Source organism: Chelonia mydas, chromosome 1 (genome assembly GCF_015237465.2).
Source record: "Chelonia mydas isolate rCheMyd1 chromosome 1, rCheMyd1.pri.v2, whole genome shotgun sequence".
Classification (NCBI taxonomy): Eukaryota; Metazoa; Chordata; order Testudines; family Cheloniidae; genus Chelonia; species Chelonia mydas.
The window spans coordinates 118,569,868-118,592,473 of NC_057849.1; the positions used below are offsets into that span (position 1 = coordinate 118,569,868).

The 22,606-nt window shown below is 42.0% G+C and overlaps 1 long non-coding RNA gene across 1 annotated transcript in view; it reads right to left on the reverse strand.

Moving 5' to 3' along the window:
* Positions 1-20,965, reverse strand: part of LOC122463987 — a 43,859-nt gene extending 22,894 nt beyond the window's left edge. Inside the window, exons 1-2 of the long non-coding RNA XR_006287793.1 lie at positions 20,758-20,965; positions 19,836-19,963 (exon numbers count right to left, since the gene is read on the reverse strand). This is a non-coding gene — a long non-coding RNA (uncharacterized LOC122463987). The remainder of the gene's footprint in view (positions 1-19,835; positions 19,964-20,757) is intronic.
* Between the last annotated feature and the right edge of the window lie 1,641 nt (positions 20,966-22,606).

Below are 22,606 nucleotides of genomic sequence, written 5' to 3' on the forward strand. Positions count from 1 at the left end.
CAAAACCCAATCCCTGTGGGATCCCACTGGAAATACACCCACTCAGTCATGATTACCTGTTTACAATTACATTTTGAGACCTATCACTTAGCCAGTTTTTAATGCATTTATTGCGTGCCATGTTGAATTTGTTCATTTTAGTTTCTTCATCAAAATGTCATATGGTACCAAGTCAAACATCTTACAGAAGAATACGTGTGCTATAACCAATACTATTTCCCTTTTTCAACCAAACATGTAATCCCAAGACCTCGCACCCCTCCACATCTAAGTAGTTTGACAATATCTATTCCCCATAAACCCCTGTAGATTTCCATTAATTGTATTACTCTTCTTTAATCATATCCTGTACCAGACATTCCTTTATTACGCCTGGGATTGAGGTCATGCTGATAGGCCTATAATTACTCAAGCTGATCCAGGGACCTCTTGGTGCCCACTGGCAGAGAGCACAGGAAGTACTTAGGGATGTGTACAGGAATTCCCTAGCTTGGATATATGCATAATAGTTCACCGAAGGGTAGCATGTGAAGTCTCTACTGAGAGCCAATAGCCCACAGGTCATCACAGATGTTACAAAATGTATTTATCATAATATTTAAGGAGTTATATTTTTATACTGGAAATTACGTAGTAAGATCTTGGAGTTATGGCAGGAGGTGACATACCTCGGAAATGTTCCTGTCTGTTAGGAGTTAGCAGACACCCGTCTTCCTGTCTGGTCATTTGGGTATTATATGCCTCACACTGTAGGCCTATTTGTGTGTGTGTGTATATATATATATGTATAGTGACAGGGTCAGGCCAGATGGCTACAGGAGAGTGATAGAAGGCAGATATATTAGCCCCAGATTAAGCAGGTCCCTTTTCCCTGGGAAAGATAACAGGAGAGGTTCCAGAACAATCAGGAACTTGCTGGAACCAATTAAGGCAGGCAGGCTAATTAGGACATCCGGAACCAATTAAGAAGCTGCTAGAATCAATTAAGACAGGCAGGCTAATCAGGGCACCTGGTTTAAAAAGGACCTCACTTCAGTCAGTGAGGGGCACGCAAAGAACTGAGAGTGAGAGGGCAGGCTGGCTGCTGGAGGTCTGAGGAGTACAAACGCTATCTGGCATCAGGAGGAAGGTCCTGTGGTGAGGATAAAGAAGGTGTTGAGAGGAGGCCACGGGAAGTAGCCCAGGGAGTTGTAGCTGTCACACAGCTGTTACATGAAACACAGTAGACAGCTGTGATCCACAGGGCCCTGGGCTGGAACCCGGAGTAGAGGGTGGGCCCGGGTTTCCCCCATCCCTTTCCCCCCATTGGACGTAAGAGGAGTTGACCTGGACTGTGGGTCCCACCAGAGGGGAAGGTCCCTGGCCTGTTCCCCGATCCACTAGGTGGATCAACAGAGACTGCGGAGATTGTTTTCCTTTCTTTTCCCCATGCTGGCCAGTGATGAGGTTAGCTGAGTGAATGGCAGGTTTGAGCCACTAGCAAAAGTGGCCAAACTGAGGGCTGCCGTGAATCTCTGAGGTGAGCAAATCCACCAATAAGCACAGGCCCCACCACGGCAAAGAGGAACTTTGTCACAATAAAAAAGACAGAGTCATAAAGTTTAAGTCCAGAAGGGACTACTACACATCTAGGCTGACCTCCTGTAGATCACAGGCCACCAGCACCCACACACTAAACCCAGCCACAGAAGTGAGACAAAGAAAATGAGACCCACAGGAGACTAGACAATTGTCTGCCACAGGGAAAGAACAGGAGAGACTGAAGTGGCCCAGTGCTTGAAGCACCTGCAATGGAAGGGAAATGAGTAAATGGGATATACCCAGATAATCCTGGTAAGTGACCTGCACCTACATACTGCAAAGAATGGCAGTGACTTGGGTTTTTTTCACCTATCTGACCTGCAGCAAAAGTCCTTCCCAACCCCATATATGGTGATCTGTTAGACCCTGAGCATGTGAGCAAGAACTGACAAGCCACGCACCTGAGAAAAAGCATACTCAGTGCCATCTCAGAGGCCTGGCCCACCCTGCCAAGAGTTCCATCTCCAGCTAAGGCCATTCCTGATGCTTCAGAAGAAGGAGCTTAAAAATACATTGGGGGAAGGGGAACCCTTTTCTGACCTCTGTAGGTGGCTAGATGAAACCCTGAAGCATGGGGTTTCAGGAACATAAAACAAACTGGAAGTGAGCCTCAGTGCTGTTAAGCCCCAGGCAAAAGAAGAGGCTGCAAAATCTACATGAGAGGAAATTCACAAGATGAAACAAACAGGAAGGGGTGTCTTGTTTACAACTCAAGACAAAGGATTGTTAGGGTATATCTGTAGGGGCAAAAGAACCGATGGGGTCCTTCACTGAAGAGACAAGCTGATAGCATGTCTGTCTCATGAAGGGCGGATCACAGCCAAGCCTGACTGTAAAATGCTGCAGGACTTTGGGTGGACAATACTCTACAAGACATGAGTATCTAGTTAATTTAGTCTAGGTTGTGAAATGCATGTTATGATTTTATTTCATATATAACCATTTGCTTCCAATACTTCTACTGCTACTACCGAAATCTCTGTGCTTTGTTAAATAAATGTACGCTTGATTTCATCATAAACATGTCTGAGTGCTATATGTTAAGTGGAGCTGGGATCTGACGTGGAATGGGTAAGAGGAGGTGTGCTCTTTCTTTGGAAGCAACAAATCTGTGAATACTGTGAATGTCCACAGGAACAGGGGCTGGACACTCCAGGGAGACACTCAGAGGGCTGGTGAATGCCTATATCTAACCTGTAGAGTAATAGTGGGGCCGGCGAGGTCTAGAGGGGAGTGCTTGTGTTGCCTGTGGCCAGTGGAGCTGGGGAACAGACCCCCAGCAGGGACAGACAAAGCTTCCTTGTTCTAAGGGCAGGTACTAGTGATATGCCTCACAACCTGGGTACTCACAGGAAGCATCACACTCAGTCATCCCATTTATACTCTTTACATATGAGCACATTAGCTTCCTTCCAGTGCTCTGAAGCTTCCCCAGTCTTCCACGAGTTATTGAAAAAAAAAAACATTAATTATCCCAAGAGCTCCTTGGCCAAGGTCTTAAGACTCTTTGATACAAGTTATTTGGGCCTGCTGATTTTAAAATGTTTAATTTTAGAAGCTGCTGTTTAGCATTCTCCTGAGTTGCTGTTGGAATGGAAATATAGGAATCTTAGCATCTGGCTTTTTCCCAAAATGCAGAACATAAATATTTGTTGAATATTTCTGCCTTTTCCAATTGATAGAAATCGTAGAACTATCTAATAATGCACCAATACTATTGTTAGGGTTCCTTTTGTTCCTTATATATTAAAAATCTTTATTGTCTTTAATTCTGCTGGCCACTGATTTCTCTTCATGTCCCTTTTCTTCCTTTATCAACTTTCTACAGTTCCTACCTTCCAATTTATGTTCATCACTATCAGCTTCTCTTTCTCCCCTCCACTTTGCACACACACATGTATACATTTACTTTTGCTCTAAGCCAGTTTTTTTAAACCCATGTAGCCTTCTTTCTCAGTTGTGGGATTACAAATTTTGAGACATTTAGTAAAATATTCATTAATTCCCAATTATGATTCCACAGTTTCATGTCCAATTTTTTTCTCTCAGCTGATTTGCCTCATAATTGTTTTCAGCTTTGCGAAATTGTCACTTTTAAAGCACCAAGTACATATAACTGGTTGGGACTTTATTCTGTTTGACCACCACAAATGTAATCAAGTCATGAGCAACCACTAACTTTTAGTTCTGTGATCAATTCTTCTTTAATAGTCAAGATGAGATCTAAAATGGATCCAACACAGGGGAATTCTAACACTTGTTGAGTGTTGTGGAATAGAATTTTCATCTATAATAGTTTTTAGAAATTCCAAGGTGTTTTCAGAAATAGCAGCATGAGACCTCCGGCATATGACACTCAGATTGAAGTCCCCCATGATCATGTTTTCCCAGTTACACATAGGTGCTCAAGGAGCTGTTCATTCTGTTCTCTAATATGATTTGGCGGATTATAGACACCAGCTAATTTCCCATCTTCTGCTTTATCCGTTATTGGTCCATAAGCATTCAGGATAATTTTCTTTGGAGTTATCACTCATTTTTGACCAACTGCCAGTCCCCCTCCCCTTTTGCCCACTTGATCTTTCCTAAATAAGTTATACTCAGTGACTTTAACATTCCAGTCATGCAAATCATCCCATCAGGTTTCAGTAATACCTACTAGCTAGAGTTTATATTCAGAGATAAGCAATTCCAATCCTCAGGTTTACTACCCAAGCTGTTAGCACTGACATATAGGCAATTAAAGAATTTCTTCTTTAAGGAAACCCTATGCAGTTACATAGGGCAGCACAAGCAATCTTTGCTTATTCTGGAGGAGGCACTGTTAGTGGACAGTACTGAATTACTAGTGGTAGTATCACTGTAGCACCTAGCAGCCCTAGTCATGGACGAGGACGCCACTGTACTAGGTATTGTACAAAACACTGAATATATGTCACACAGCCTTAATAAAGAAGCCCCTTTATATTAAACAAATCCTGTTTCATCTCTGACTTGATGCACACTACCTACAGGAGAAGCTATTTGTGGAATTCTCCACCCCTACACCTAACATGGTGGTTATCACACTGGTTTCCCACTCTTAAAATTACCTCAGGTAGAATTAACTTAGTTCATGTTTCCCACCTACAGTTTTGTCTAACCAGTGAGGTGACTGGCCTTGCTACCAGGTGGGAGAGAGTGGAAACTGAAGAGCACTGGGGTTCTGGCCCCTTCCTAGGGGTGACCCATATACTGCTTCTTGGCAAGACAGTTGGGATGAAGATTAACAACCCCTGATCCTGTTCATTCTTACAAAATACTTAGTTAAAAAAAAAAGTTCAACCCTAAACCGGAGTATTCTGGGAGCTGTGGGCTCACTCTTACACACACACACCCTGGTGGTGGGGGAATATATGGGCTGGAAATCATTGCCATTGGCTGTTGGGCAATCTGTATGAAACAGCCATGTGATCTCAGCATGTTTACTATTCTACATTCCAAAACCCACCTTCACCCCAGGTTTATACAGAGGGAGGGAAAAAAAAAATCTGGCTCTGCCAAGTCTAATTTTGATGATTCACAGTGATTTTTATTTTTAAGATTTGTCTGATTTTTAACTAGTTTTATTTCTCCCCCACCACCCAGTTGCTGGAAATTAAATGAGGGGAAAGGCTGGGGTTAGGGCAGTGCTGGAAGTAGGGCTGCATGAGGCTTCCTGCAAAGCCGAGAGGCCCAGGACACTGGGTTGCAAGGTGCGGGGGTGGGGGTGGGGGTTGTGGTCCAGGCTCAGCAGAGCAGAGACTCCCAGCCAGGACTGGAAAAAGAAGGACGTGCCCCAGGTCGCAAGGGAGGCCACCTGGCTGTTGAATGGTTCTTGCCTGGGGACAGAGCCACTTGGCAGTGGGATGGTCTTGCGGTAGCCACAGCTTGTCCTCCTCCTCACAGTCGTGGCTGGGGGGGTTTCTGCTCCTCTGTGCCAGGACTTCAGCCTTCCCCACATCTCATTCCTGCAGCGATTGGTTGTCACTGGACCTGCAGCAGTACAGGTAGCCCTCTGAAACCCTCTGCCATAGGGGTGAGGGAGCGGGGCCATGACAGCAGAGCTGCAGGGAGCTCTTGGTGCTGCTACAGGGCCGGTAACATCAGATCCCTGCAGGTGCAAAGGGGTGGGCTACACTTGCACTCACTGTTACCAACTGCTTCCTCCCCCCCCGGCCATCGATTTCAGTGTGTCTCAGCTGAAATCAATATTTAGCAACATTGAATCCCGCCAGGACTATTCAGAGATTCTTGTTAACAGTAATTAAGAACTGAATGGCCATAGAGACCTAAGTACCATCTCAGCCCTAGAAGGGGTTTCCCCACAATGGTGTGGGACAGGTTGAATTACAAGTTTACTGCCACTGCTTAGGGCACGCTGTTCCAGAGATAAAGAAAGAACCTGAGTCTCCGGGTTTGTCATTGTGGCACTTTTCACAAGCACTACATCCACTTTGAATAATAAAAAAACCAATGCCTTTCCTTCCCACTCATGGCTCAAGCTGCCACTCCATCACCTTCTACGTTGCGTTGATATGGCAACAGTCTGCAAGACTTTAATCAAGATCAACACTGTAGCACTTCCTAGCAATTTATGACCATATGCCACCTCTGAAAAAACCTCCTTCAAAGCTTCCCTGCTTTCTATTAAGCCCCAAGGTCATTCTTTTTATTCTTTAAACACTCTCTTTACCTTTATGTTATTTCCTTTTCCTTTCCAGATCACACCAGTTTCTTCCCTCAGATACAATGTATACCCCTTTGAATAGAGATAGGCTGTACTGCAATAATTATTTTGGAAACGGCCTGAGCAGTGCTGAGCACCCACAACTTTTAGGCCCGTACATGGTAAAACCCCCAGATGAACAGTCACTATACATTCTTTCTAGGATTTCACAGAAGCAGCTCCAGTCAAGATGATTGTTGTATGTTTTACATTATAATGACAAAGAGGGTCAAATACGGGCAAACAGTCTAATATATACACACCCTGGTAGAGCTGTAGGTTGGATTCAGGGACCTCCTGGAGATTGGATGGTTATGCTTGTTGAATCATTAAACCATTGGCCTCATGTGTAGCTGAGGAGGCTGAGTCATGCGCTAAGTAGACTCAAAAGCATCATGTGGGGATGAATGGAGAAGAAATTCTCTAAAGGGCACCTGAAATTTGAGCCCGATCCAAACATTTTTTGCAACTCAAAAATTCTGCTGGTGGATGCAATTCTGCTGATTTAGCTGTGGATGCTTTTGGGAGAAAGTTCTAGAGTTCAGGAAAACTCAGAAGAATCTTCATACAGAGGCCATGGTGGTATTTTCTCACATGGGCGGAAGACTGGTAGTGCTCTGGAAAAGCATTAACTATGCAAGCATGAAGTTTTTTGTTTTTTTTTTTAAAGTGGAACTTTTCTCTTCTATGGAATCCATAGAAGAAAGGTCTGAAATTTGTTAAGAGAATTCTGTGAAGCAGGTTTCATACCCACTGCACACCATCTTACACTGACAGTCTGGATACATGTTTTTGCAGAGTTTTCTGTCTGCATTAGTGGCAGACTCAACCTTGTCTTTACATGTTCCCATGTTGGAGACCTCCATCTCACCCTCTGCAAGGGCTAAGAACAGTTGCAGTGACTGCACTCAGGAAGATGAAGGGTCAGCTCCTTCCTTACACCCACAGGAGTGAACAGCACCCTAAATAGCGGGCAAAGACGATATGTGAGGCTATTGCCCTGTTCCCCCAACTCCACCCTAGCATCAGTTTAGGGAACAGGACCCATCCCATGCACATGAGCATGTCAATAAATGAGTGTAGCAACAGATCAGCTCTGTGTTGGGCAACTATGCCTCAAATTCCTCCCCAAAACATTCAATGGGGTGGGTGTGCCTCTGCACTGCCTCTTCCATGCAGTGTGCCCAGCTGGCACAACAGACCATAATTTGCACTATTGCTTTTCAACAAAAGTACTCTTTGTGTGCCTTAGTCAGTACATTGTGTGTGTGTTTTTATCTTTCACCAGTTAAAGAGTAGTAATTAAGTTTGGGAGAAGTGTTTGCAAGTTCTGTTTTGAAAAACTGTATTAATATTGTTACATAGTTTGTCAGTTTTACTGAGGATTTTAAGTTATCATACTTTGATAGATGGGGAAAGAGGAGTTCAGAGTATGGCATAAGCAATCCTGACCCAATGAACCAAAGCTTCAGGGTTCATTCACATTCTACAAGATTAGTGTTCATTTCCTTATAGTATTTTCCTTACTGTAATCCTCAGAGTTAAACTGGAAAACACCTACAATAATTCTTTTTAAGGCTGATTTTCAAAGTCCATTAACTGCCTCTTCAAAACAAACAACTCAAAAGGTGAAAAAAAAAACCCACATACATTCTAGGAACCTCTGAGACTAAGTTGGAGATAGAAGCCACAGATTGTAACTCTGAGTTCAAATGTCTGATCCAGGCTTACATAAGGTCAAGAGACTGAATTAATCTTATACAAGCTGGTAATATTTAAGAATTTTAGGTATAATATCCATGTTCATCCAATCTTTGTTCATGCCAATTTTAACTGCTGTTTCATTCACACCAGATCTTTCCAGTGGTTTTGAATATTTAATGACTAATTTTAAAGTTAAATCACTTTTTGAGGTGGAATGGGTAAGAGGTGCGCTCTTTCCTTGGAAGCGACGAATCTGTGAATACTGCGAGTGTCTAGAGGAACAAGGGCTGGACACTCCAGGGAGACACTCAGAGGGCTGGGGCATAGTTTGTGTTGCCTATGGCCAGTGGAGTTGGGGATTTTTTTGTATTTTAGAAAAGTCAAAACCCAATAATGACATTATTTCAACCATCTTAACTGGATAGTATAAGACATCAGCAGAATAGCTATCAGTTTTCTCCCATTTGTGACCCCAATTTGTAATTATGCTCATTTGCAAGTAATTTTTTGTTCTATATTTTCACCAACGCATGGCATTAACCTAGCTGGCACTAGCATTTTCTCCATTGCCCTCTTCTCATTCATCATCATGTCAACCAGAGATAAAACCAAATAGCCATCCCCTAATACAAAGCTTCAGATACGTATGAAACATTTAGTCCCATCCAAATAACACTTGGATAACAGCGTTTTCTATTTGTTGTCTTAACAATATTCTAAGTGAAGGTTTATTTATGAGCCTATTGCAAGGCTGGCCACCGTCTAAAGTAGATTATTCTGGACTGGAACTATCAAACCTCTAGAGGTAGTTGTGCCACAATTTATTAAGTTTGTACTGGATCATTTGTTCCCAAGGGCAATCTATGTGCACTATTTTTGGGCTTTGAGGGACTGGATTATATAAAATAAAGCAATGCAACTGAATTTTATCAGTACTGTTCATGGTACACCAAGGGCTTTTTCTTCTGAGGGCCTGCCTAAACTAGGATAAGATTATGCATTAGGATATTTACCTGCAAATTTTGGTCCCTTGTCAGCACAGTGTTCATGGTTCCCAAGAGCAGCCATGATCACGAAGCAAGTGATTTTGTAGAGGTGGAAAAGTAAATCAGTGTACAGAATGAAATAATGGTATTTTGACCTCTGACTTAGGGTCACTTTTCACCGCTCTAATTTTAGAAACATTTGACTAGGGAATGCCCAATGGCCAGTCCAGACCTCCTTCCCTTCTTTCTCCACCCTTCCCCCCCACCGCCCTGCTTTTGTACTCCCCCACCTGTGTTGTCTGTGTTGACCTCCCCCTTGTTGTAAAGCATTGGCTGATTTGATTTTATAAGAGAAAAAGAAAACTGGAGTGGTCTTTTTTTTTTTTTTTGACCTTACAACAGTCTATGACACCATTTGACACAATCTTACGCTGGACAAGATGTCAAGAGTTCTTCCTAGACAGGTTGTCATGGCAACTGACTTGATGTTTTCAGGTGGCTCTTCACCATAATATCAGCACCTAGAGATCCCAGAAGAATGGACTGTTGAACATTCAACAGCTTTGAATTATGTTTGTGATTTGGTATATAGAGATCTCAGCTTGCTTAGTACCATGGCAAACCCCATTAAAAATCCTTTAAACATTTTATTAAAAACAAAGAAAAGAAAAAAACAGTTAAAGTATTAAATAAAGCTGTCATTTTAACAGCATTCCTTGTCCTCTTTCCCTTTAGCTGAAGAGTTTTCAGGAAGAACTAACCCCCCGCCCCCCACCTGACAGTCTTTTAGATGGTGTTAAAGATGGTTATAACCATTGCTTTTCAAGAAAAGACAAGTTAGCCAAGAAGGGTTGGACCTGCTGTTGCTGTTAAAGTCTGATTCCATTTCCTACATATGGAATTGAGACACACATATAGGGAAAGACAAGAACAAGGTAAAAAAAATGAAGCCTCTGTCTCTGGTGTTGACTCTCAGTTACAACCTTTCTGCTGGAAAAACAAGCACAGCACATGGTCTTATTAACTACTCCAAGACTGGCAAACTTGTACCAGCAGCGAGCTGTTTAATGTATTGCATTTAACTGCCTTCACAGCAATGTTGCAAAATATGCAGTCTTGGCTGGCTACACCAGACTATTATTAGACAGATGACAAAAGAGGAGGTAGAGCAAAGAAAACAAATAAGGTGGGGAAGAAAAAGGAGACACTTGGAGGGGTGTGTGAGAAACATCTCACACCCAGGTGGTAATTTGGGATTTAACCAGACTTGGCAATGTCATCTGGCTCCCTCCCTCTGGCACAGTCTGCTCAGGCCAACTCTCAGGATTAGCACCTTCCCTCAATTTTGTTCACCACCGAAGTCTAATTTCCAACATACCAATTTTGGTTCACTAATTTCCACTTCCTCTTTTTCACCAGGCATGATCTTAACACAATCCTTGCATTATATCAGTAGGCCTTTTTGTTTGGACTGAATTCAGTCTGTCTCCCTTTTGCACTCCCCACTTCCTCTGCCAACAGCATTTATTGGTTATAGTTATAGTGACACTTTTTAAAGAAAATATGAGAAAGTTTATAAAGTAAGTTGAGCTCACATTTAGGGTAAATTCGTAGGCCCAATCACCACAACATGACCAACCAAATACAATCTCCAGATGGTTCATGTACACGGATGATATTTGCTTGGCCTGAAAGGCCAGTGTAGGGGCAAGGTTGCGGAAGATTGGTGAGGAGCTAAGTGGTGGACCGAGTACGTGACTGGATGTAAGCGGAGGATGCAGGCAGTTTCAGTGAACTTTGTCTGACGGACCCTGCCACAGACAGTGACCTCCAAAGAAATGAAGAGAACGTGAACAGTGATATGGCAAGGAATGGAGACTGAAACCAAGTACAACATGCTTCCACTTACATCATGCTCAGAGCCAGCTTGAGTTTAACATCTTTTTGAATGGTTAGTGGCTGGCACATGATCCAACACCAGTGTTTCTAGGGATACTCTAGATCACACACTCACAAATACTATCTCACTAAATTTAAATTGCAGCAAGGGAAGGTTAGGTTGGACATTAGGAAAAACTTCCTAAGCACTGGAATAAATTTCCTGGGGAAGTTGTGGAATCTCCATCACTGGAGATTTTTAAGAGGAGGTTAGACAAACACTTGTCAGGAATGGTCTGGATAATGCTTTGTCCTGCCATGAGTGCAGGGGACTGGATTAGATGACCTCTCAAGGTCCCCTCCAGTCCTATGAAAGTAGAGCAAGAGATCGAGAACAGAAACCAGCTACTGTCTGCTATTCAGTTGGAAAATATTGTGTCCCAGTTTGGTTAAAAACTCTGCCACACTAGACTAATAGACACACAGCGTAAGCATACCATGAGAATTATCACAGCCACGTTGAAGCCAATAATATTGGCACTGTTACCAGTCCTGGCCAGTATTCCTTCACTTAACATCTGGTGTCAGAATGCAGCCAAGAAACTGATCAGCCAGGTACAGCAAATGCTACATCCCTGAACGCTGGCAAGTGCATAAGTAGGGGCATTGACAGCAGATCAAGGGATGTGATCGTTTCCCTCTATTTGACATTGAGGAGGCCTCATCTGGAGTACTGTGTCCAGTTTTGGGCCCCACACGACAAGAAGGATGTGGAAAAATTGGAAAGAGTCCAGCAGAGGGCAACAAAAATGATTAGGGGACTGGAACACATGACTTATGAGGAGAGCCTGAGGGAACTGGGATTGTTTAGTCTGCGGAAGAGAAGAATGAGGGGGGATTTGATAGCTGCTTTTGGAACCCCCTTTCAGGTGATTGAAGAGGATGGATCTAGACTGTTCTCAGTGGTAGCGGATGACAGAACAAGGAGTAATGGTCTCAAGTTGCAGTGGGGGAGGAGGGTGGTGAAACACTGGAATGCGTTACCTAAGAAGGTGGTGGAATCTCCTTTCTTAGAAGTTTTTAAGGTCAGGCTTGTCAAAGCCCTGGCTGGGATGATTTAGTTGGGGATTGGTCCTGCTTTGAGCAGGGGGTTGGACTAGATGACCTCCTGAGGTCCCTTCCAACCCTGATATTCTATGATATATTGGAAAACCTGATCTTGTACTCATACAATCACAATATATTTTATAGTTTAACACTAAGGTTGTTAAATGTTTTTTTTGCATATGTATGTTATGGTATGCTGTATGTTACAGATGGTAATTAAGTTTATATTGTTCAACTTTGGTTTTTGTTTTGCATTGTGATGCTTTTACTGAAAAAAATAAAAATATTTTATAAACATGGTAGTTAAACATGTGTGATAAGTTTTAAACCTTAGTGCAGAAAGGACAAGTTGTATCTTATGTTATCTACTTGAGGTGAACCCAAGGAGGAACCCAGGGTTAATATATCTCTTGTTCTAGAGAAGACAAGCCCTGAATATTGCAGAACCAGTCTTTTTTTTTTTTTTTTTTTGTTTTTTAAAAGGAGGAAATTTCCTCCTGAGACCATGAAGTTTTAAAATGTTCTGAAGATCCATTAGAAATCCAAAATCAGTGTAATATTTTTAAGGGGAGTATTGTTGAATATTTAAGATATGCAAAAGTGATAAAAATCCATAAAGGTTGCAATGAATTGCCCATACAAGTAGGGTTAAGGAACAATGGTATTATTATTTCCCCAGCTAACATGCTAACTCCTCCGATAGTGAAAGCTGTACACTGGTTAAAAAAAAAAAAAAAAAAAAAAAAAAAAAAAGGAAGGTGTGCCTATGATTTTGGATGTGCTAAATAAAGTTACCTTGTGGAGGGGAAGGCAAGGTTATCATACCACACACAGGCAATTCCTTATATTCAAATATTTATGATATGAAAGGGAACTATATTACCTCTATTTTACACATGTCCTTCATTGGCTTTCTTTGGGGAAAATTTACCAAAACATATGATAATCAAAAAACCTCCCAGTAATTCCAGCTTTTTCCCTTATCTGCAGTTAATTATACTGCACAAATATACATCAAATTCACTCATTACTTTGAAGTTAACCAAGAGCTGTATTATCATACACTAGAAATACAAAACATCCTGTCACTACTATTGACTGGTTGTTAGTTCAACAAAGACTTCTCCTCCTTGAAAAAAAATGTAGTCACAAACAGAAGAAAGAGGGGCAGTATTCTCTTTACTTAGGGTTCTCTTTCAGCTGAAATAAAGACTGTATAATTTGTCTCTCAGATTCAATCTTCTTGCTTAAATGTGTCCTGTTTGTTTGTATGACTGGTCACTCATCACCAGTAGTGCTGCTGGATATTGAATACTTCGTGTATTTTAGTCATATGTATAGCTAGTTAACAAATCATGTTGGTCTTCGTTCTTACAATTTAAAATCTCTTCCAAAGAAGTATCTTGCTTTTGCTGTTTTTCTGTGAATAGGTGCTATTGTTCCAAAATATAGAATTAAATAAAGAATTTTTTTTTTTAAGCTAAGAGAAGCAGGGCTGGATTAGAGAATGTTAGGACCCTGTGCACTATGGAAGTTAGGGGGCCCCTCACCTTCACTCAGTTTTGGCCCGATTACTCCCTTGTCACGACAGAAGTATGGCCAGGTCAGACCTGAGTGGTGCTATGACCCTGTGCACAAGTTGTAATGCCACTCACTCAGATTCGGCATGGGGAAATGGGAGAAGAGTTTATAGTTGAAATCTCCAAAAGGAGTGTATTTTGATTAGCTAGTTTTAATAGGATGAGGTTCCCAGCCATGTAGCTGAAAGACGTATTCATCCCTGGCCAGAGAGGAAGGGAACCAGATGACAGCACTACCTCCCATCAGGTTTGACTAAATCTTGAATAGTCTCTAGGATGTAAACTTTAGGTTTTTGCTAATAGACCTGTAGAAGTGTCATTTTCCTTCTCTATCTTTTTGCCTTCTGTCTAAGAAGAGTCTCACTTAGCCAGCCAAAACAACTCCCCTTTTTGCAATAGTGCTGTGAGCAGAAAGGCAAGCTAAGAGCGAATTAATTTCAGTGTAGACATACCCTTAGAGGCCTGAAAACTTAGCACCTATGGCTGGCGCATGTCAGCTGACCTGGGCTTAAGGGGTTGTTTAATTGCAGTGCAGATATTCAGGCTCAGGCTGAAGCCTCACTCTAGGACCCTGCGAGGGAGTAGGGTGCCAGAGCTCAGGCTGCAGCATGAACCTGAACATCTACACCACAATTAGAGAGCCTGTTAGCCCAAGCCCCATGAGCCTGAATCACCTGTCACGGGCCAGCTGCAGGTGTCTAACTGCAGGTTAGACATTCCCAGTGTGCTATTTTCTACTTCTGCTATTCTTTGGATGGAAGAATACAAAATGTTCAATCACCTGTATTAACAAATGTTGATGGGAAAAGGTGAGTCCAACTCACCCTGTTACTGATCTTTATAAACAATTTTATGTAAAAGTGAGAAACAGAAACACTGGAGTTAGTTTAAACAAAAAGTCTTTACCCCTATAACTCAAAGACTGTGCTGAGGCCAGACCTGGTAAATGAGAAGAGTGTGAGACTGGAAGTTAGTAGACCAAACTTGGCATGTTAGAGTTAGACCTAACTGGTGAACCCAATACTGAAAAGGTGGACTATTGACTCATTGGGGGCCCTTAAAAAGAGAATTTGAGGGGCAGGAACATATGGACTGATTGAGGGATTCATGGAGGAGAGGGAAGCAGGGACTTTGTCTGTGGATCCTGAAAATCATCGCATCATCATGAAGTCCAAACCTCAACACATCAGCGTGGGGATACCAGGCCACCACCACAACAGCGGAGGCTCCAGCCAGAGACACATGAGAGTCTGCTCTATCTCCCCTTCCCTTGTGTGTTCCTTTCTGCCCCACTATTTTTCCTCCTGTCTGGTCTCTTGGCTTTCCACTTGATCCTGAGGTCAACTGTACCATATGGCATCAGCCCAGTGGGATGACAGCCCTCTCCTTTACCAGCTCTATCCAGCCTAAGAGAGACCGATGAAGGAGAGGGACCAGATTAGCCAGATGACATCCCAGACCAGGAGATGACTTTGACCCCAGAACAGCTGTTGTTGCAGACCTGCCAATCCAGAGCATCCATTTGTGACTGACCTGCCAGGTGGAATCCTGAGAACACCAACAGAAGCTGTATTTCTCTCACCTTTACTATCCCGTCTCTTTTTGTGTGTGTGTGAAAAACCAAACAAACAAACCAAACAGGAAAAGTGACTTTTCACATTTTGGAACTGAGATACACCACTAACCCTTTTTTCTCCCCACTACAAAGGGTTGTCCAGGAAAATAGAAGAGTGATAGCCTCTTTTTAAAAAAAACGTTTTGGTTTAAGTTGTTTTACATAATGATTCAATTTTAAAGAGCTTTATAACTTGTTTTAGCTCCATTTCTCACGTATAGTGGGACAAATACCTCTCCAAACTCTGGCATGAATTTCCTACTGTGGTTTACCATGAAATTTAGCAAACTGATATCTCTAAACTAAACCTTGAACGATGCTTAGAACTATTTAATAATGTGATGCTGTCACCATCCACTAACACCTGTAACATAGAACACTAACATTTAACAAGGTTTCTATTATGATCTTATCCCTTGTAGAGCCAGAAACTGTTTAGCACAATGTGACCTTCCTTGTAGGAGAGAGAGAGATTGCACACCAGAATCCATGTATCATAGAATATAGTATCTGTGAAGAGTACACCCTAGAGCAGGCATTCTCAAACCTCGGGGTCAGGACTCCTCAGGGGGTCATGAGGTTATTACATGGCGGGGGGGGGGGGCGGGGTCGTGAGCTGTCAGCCTCCACCCCAAATCCAGCTTTGCTTCCAGCATTTATAATGGTGTTATAAATTTAAAACACTTTTTTTAAATATATTTAAGAGGGGGCTGCACTCAGAGGCTTGCTATGTGAAAGGGGTCACCAGTAAAAAAAAGTTTGAGCTACTGCCCAAGAGGAAGTGCTGCAATACTTGTACTAGACTAGACATGTTAAGATACAGTAACAGTACCTGTGGTGCATACATCTACACAGGATATGCTAGAGAGCAGATTTCTCAGTCAGTACTTTTCACATTAGTTTGGCATTATTTACTATACCGATTTGAGAGACTCAAACCCCTCAGAACAATGGAAGTGTCACCATAAGACTCATGTCAAGCTACTAGTATGTAATGCTAGTATAGGAGTCGCTGTGTTGTTACCTGTCTCAAGATTCAGTCAGAGTTGAGTGTTCATGCATTTAACAGTAGTGCTGCACCATCACTTCAACCCTCCAGCCACGTGAGTGCTCACTAGCAGTGCAGTAACTTTGAAATCTACAGTGGAGAGTACCTGTTGTGATCACAGCATACATGTGAATTCATCATTTTAGTGCGATGAATAGAGAGTGGAATACTAACAAAACATATTGAAAAACCCACACGTAATGAAATTTTACAGATAATTCAGCCTCCTCACACAAAGTATTACAGGTATTTCATATCAGAAAAATATAATTTGATTAGCCTCCCAATAATATTCTCACCAAGAGCTCATGCTTAGAAGTGGATAACAAATGATTGGAGCAGAAGAAGAGGAGAAACATACTCTATATAATATTGAAAAGCAAGCCATATACACTAGATTTCACTATAGCAGACACTTTTCAGGCACTGCTGACTCAGTTTCCCCATTGGTGCCTCCTTGATTTTCTCCCTGGAAATGGTCTCCCTTTGGCAGCAGGTTAATTTTTGCTTCCATGTCCCTTCTGGTAGGGACACTTTGCCTTGTGGCCAAATCAGAGTCTTCCGTTTCTGAGTCAAATACAGTACTGCCAACTCTTGCTATTTAAATCACAAATCTCGGTCTTTTCCTGAAAGCCTAGCTGCTGGAATCAAACAACTGCATGAGAATCTCATCTATAATTAAAATGGTAAGTTTCTAGTCCTCAAGATTGCTGAGAAGCTTGAATACATGAAACACCTGAACCCCAAAAGGCTCAGAAAACAGAGGGCCAATAAAAAAACCACAAAATTATGTTTGAAATCATGAGATTTCTGAGTGCTGGGTGAGGACAATACTGCAAATTAAAAAACCTCAAACACAAACAATCCTTCAGCCCTGCCTGGGTTCATAGTCCTTCATCTCTGTTAGCATAGGGCTGCTTGATAGTCCTCCTGCCCTTCCTAGGTGACAGCTTTTGTCCTGCCGATGCAGCATTGTTTGATAGCAAGAGTAGTTTTATCTCCCTGTGCTAAACAGATTTCTTGGCCCTTTCCTGGCCACCCAGTTCAACAGTCCTTTCTTCACCAGGATCCTCCCTGCTTTCACTACTGTTAATACAAGGATTGAGAAAGGGCTTCATTTCACCCTCTGAAAACCCAGCCTCAGGGCCAAATAGAAGAGGCTAGTGTTCAGTTCCCACCCCAAGCTTTCTGTGTGGAGCTGCTTACATTATTTTTGTTGAGTCTTCCCACCTCAGTAGCAAACCCCGCCTCCAGCCCCCCCGCATACATCAGGGTAGTTTTCATGAGCAATTCCACAATGATACTTCACTTTTGAATATGCCATATTGTAAATAATAATGTAATAAAAGGAGACAAAGAAATCAGAGGAGCTCTTACTCTGGGGAAGCAAAAGAACAGAGCCATTGAATGCAACAGATTGGCTAAATGAGCAGGACTCAGCCTTTCATCATGCATCATTAGAAGCCCCATATAAAGTTTCCTGAGCCAATGGGGTCATTGGCCTGACATGGTTAATGAACATCAAGGCACCAAACCTTGCTGCACTTGAAAGAATTAAATAAAGGCTAATGAATAGCATAAAGGCAGTGTTGTTTTAATGATCTGTATCATTAAACCAACCATTAAGTATTGTTTAGATCTGACTTTGCCAAAATAAAACTATTAGATAAACATGAAAAACAAATATGGAAATGAAAAGAATACTCTTATGTCCCCAAGAAGGAAAAATAATGGGATTATTTCTTATGGGATTTCATACAATTGTTATAAATGTAATTGAGTTTGTTGGGAGAGAAATCTAGGTACTCAGGGTTCATTCTCAAACCTTCACCAGCAGATGTCACTATTTACCTACCAAATATAAACTATCAGTCATTAAGAAAACTTTAAAAAACAGGATTGACTAAAAACTGAATAGTCCATATACGAGTATTTTCACTAAGGAATTTAGAATATTTTGATAAACAAGGGACATTTGTTAATATAAATACATAAATTCCCTGTAAACTTGGTTTTTAAAGGTATTTTACGGGAAAAAAACCAACCAAACAAACCCCTCCCTCCCCCCAACTTTTCCAGACTACTCTACCCCTTTCAGGAATCTGATTAGTCTTGTGTATCCCAAGTTTCACCTCATTAAAAAGTGCTTGCTTACACAATCAGACATAAAAATACAAAAAAAGTGTCACAGCACACTACTACTGAAAAATTGCTTACTTTCTCATTTTTACCATAGTCATAAAATAAATTTATTGGAATATAAATATTTTACTCACATTTCAGTGTATAGCATATAGAGCAGTATAAACAAGTCATGGTCTGTATGAAATTTTAGTTTGTACTGACTTTGCTGGTGCTTTTTATGTAGCCTATTGTTAAACTAGGTAAATACCTAGATGAGTTGATGTACCGCCTGGAAGACCTCTGCATACCCCCAGGTATATTCATACCCCTAGTTGAGAACCACTATCCTAGAAATCTTGAAATTGAATTCCTTTGAGCCCCATGCTCCCACAACCACAACACCTGTTGCAGAAACTGACACTGGATATGCAGATTAGGGCCCCACTGAAGTAAACGGGAGCTGTGCATGCATATTCAAGGACAAAGCTTAGCTGATAACTTTTTTTACACCATGAATAGCTAACCTTTGGAACTCGCTGCTATCACTATCATTGGTGGTCAAGAGCTTAGCAGGATTAAAAAATTATTAAATATTATGCAGAATGAGAATATCAATATATAAGGCAAGATACAACATTACCAAAGCCATAAAAATCTCTCAATTCAGGACATAAATCAGCTATTAACAGCCTAGGATTAGAAAGAAAGTTTCTGCTAAGAGCAAGTTTATTCCATAATCGTCCATTTTTTCAATACTGGCCAGTGTTGGAACAAGATACTGGACTGGACGGACCATTGGTTTGATTTGGTGTGGTATGGCATGGCAATTCCTATTTTCCCAAATGAGTGCTCCGCCAGCCATACTGCCCTATAATTCCTGCGTAGGTGCTTATATACTACAAGAAAGAGGCTAAGATACCATGGTGATAAGCTTGTCTTAAATGCCTACATGGGTAGCGTAGATAAGGCGAGTAAGGCTCGTCTCATAGTGACAAGAATGTAAACAGGTCAGGGTATAATTTCACATGGTGCATTAAGGATTGATTGATTTAGTTAGATATTTAACAAAAAACATTCTGGTCAGTCACTTTGTAAACAAAAAAAGAGGCAAGAAAGCATGCCTAAAAAGAAGAAAAAAAAAATAAATAACTTAACTACTACATCATACAACACAAAACATGCAGACACCAGTAGTTCAAGGTGGTAATAGACAGAAGTGTGTTCTGTGTTTGTACAGTTCCTACAGTTTGTACAATGGGGTCCTGATCCATAACCAGGGTTCCTAGGTGCTATGCTAATACCAAATAATAGTAATAACGAATAATAATAAAGTTCTTCCGTGTGGAAGGTAAAATGTTCAATATATATTATGGATAGGCACATTTCACTTCTATTTTTGCATTGTAAAAAAGTTTTACTTCTCATTTGTCTATTATAAATAAATCATAGACTTCATATTGATTACCGTACTCATTGTGATTGTTCTTTTGTAACATCTACAGTATTCTGTTGGCTTTCCCAAATTCCCCTTCATGGACTCAATATGTCCATTAACTTCAATGGCAGCAGGAGCAGTTCGATACAGAGAATATCCTAGACACAATATTTATAGAAAAGGGGATACAAATACTGTGTTACAATATAGCACTTCAGGGAGTGTGACACCTACAGGGGCACATTTCTCTTAATACATCTGACTAATGTTAATGTGAGCTGTGTGCATAACTCAAGGGTATAATTTAGAGTACCCCTAAATGCAGTCTGAAAACTTAATGAAGATTAACCTTGTCACAGGGTAGGTACAGCCTGTCATGGGGTGGCGAGTCACATGTGGTCAAAAGAAAGGGCAGAGGCGGTACCGCAGTTAGGTCCTATGCGGATGACCCTTACTAGAAAAATGTGGTAGTACTGCCGAGTGACTGGAGTCAATAAAGTCACTCTTCCACACAGGGCTGCGTGGGCCAATGGATAGAGTCAGTAGAGCAGCCCTTCCGCTCAGGGCAGCACGGCCTAATGGCCAGAGTCAATAGGGCAGCCCTTCCAGTTGGGGCAGTGGAGCCTGATAGCCAGAGTCAACAACACAGCCCTTTACAGGGAGGGCAGCATGACCCAATGGCCAGTCAATAAAGCAGCCCTTCCACTCAAGGCAGCATGGCCTAAAGGTCAGAGTCAATAAAGGCACCCACTTCTGGGGTACTATATGGCCTATTGACTCATTGTGGAAGTGGGTCACCATCTAGTGGAGTGTGAGGCCCAAGGTAGGGGGACTTGGGCCCTCCCTGCTCCTCCAAGTACCAGCCCATAGCCCTGGCAGTGGTGGGGGTGCTCACCACCAAGTCAGCAGGTATCCTCCTGAAACATGCTGAGTGGTTCCCCAGTTCACTCACCAGAGAAAAGTTCAAGTCCCGTGGGCTATTTCCTACCCTTTCTCCCTCAGCAATGGTTCCCCTGGGATCCTCAAGTGGTGTAGCTCCTGCCAGCGTGGTCTCTTTTCCAGGCTTGTCAGGTAGCCTAGAGTCCATCTGAAGCACTGTATGCTGTGGCTTTGTAGTTGGTGCCTACAGCAGCTCCCTGAAGAGAGCCTGCATCCTTCCCCTTCAGCAACCTGCCCAGACTGAGTTGGGCTGCTTCCTTTTATACTCTGCCTCCAGGCTGAGCATGCCCACCAGAGTTGGAGGGGCGGGGCTTCCTCAGCCTGCAAAGCACATTTAACCTTTTTGGGGCTGGTGCAAGTAGGTACACCCGGTCACAGACCCATTTCAGATATTTTTTCTTTAACAAACTATTGCATATTATTTTGACTCTTGATGATAAGCTACTTCCTCATTATCATTACATTATCTCTTACAATTTGATATAAGATTACTGCACTCTTGCTCTCAACTCAGTTGAAAACCATTATAAATTGCCCTTAATAACACTCAAAATGCTTGTCTGACAGAGTTAAAGAAGACATATTCTATTCCCAGGATTTTATTGTGACTAAAATACACCACGGTGAATAAATTAGCCCCCAAAGAGAATGTAGCTTGTGAGAGGAATTTATTGATGTTGGTGGTGTAAATTAGGTCAGATGCAGACCTGGAGTAAGAGAAGTGCTAAATTTGCATAACACATTGACTCAATGTAAGCTCCTGCAGGGCCTAATGGGAAGCTGAGTTCCTCAAGGAACAAGAGAACGTATATTCATGCCAGGAAACTAGTTACTGGCCTCAGCATCTACAAAGCCACAAATAGCAGAGCCATTGTAAACACAAGCATTGGTAAAGCAAAGTAGAACCAGGTTGAAGCCATAACCAACTCAGTGTAATGTGAATCATGTCCATGATTGCATCTTGAGAAAACAATCAGATACATACAAGATTGCAATAAACTACGATTGACTAATTAAGTCATTTTGAAAAGGCCTATTGCAGGGGTTATCATGCCTCATGGGAGTTGTACATTGGTTTCCTCACATTCCCATTCCCTTCTATGGGCTGTGTTCCCCAGAATGTTCCCTGGCCAGGGAGTCCCATGATGCAGCTGCCTTAACAGGTGGGGAGACAGTAGTGCATCATGGGATATATAGTCCAACCAGGAAGCCCAGTCTATAGAGGCGAATGGAAGCATGGGGCACCACAGCAGCATTCCCGAATGGCAACATTTTGGTTTTCAACTGAAATATTTCAGTTTGTTTTTTTGTGAAAAAGTCAAACTTTTCCATGCAAAATTTTGATGATTTTTTTTTCATGTTCACAGACCTTTTCCACAGGAAAAAAAAATCCCATTTTCTGACCAGCTCTACATGGACCACAGAAGATCAGCATCTTGTCAGAAAAGGGCTCTGTAACTCACAGTACCAAGAAACAGCAACACTTTTCAGATGGCACCGGAGATCAGAAACAGGAACTGGCAAGCAGGCTTTGTAAGGCTTCAGGGAGCAACTTGGGAGCTGCCCTCCAAGGAGAGGCTGGGCAGTGTGGCTGGATAGGTGGCTGCAGGCAGAGCCATGGAGAGTTGAGGGGTGGAGAAGCAGCTTCTGAAGAGCTTGGAGATGCAGGTGATAAGATTCCCAGAGTGGGATCCTATGAAGACATTTGTAATGTTTCTTTTAATCTGCAGGTGAGAGGGAGACTGGGAAAAGTTCTAGGCAGAAACTTCACAGTGAAATAGAGAGAAGCACATACTCAAAGAGTAGCTTTAGGGATCATACTGTTTCCCTTAGGCTAATAAAGTTCCTTGTTCCATATTGGC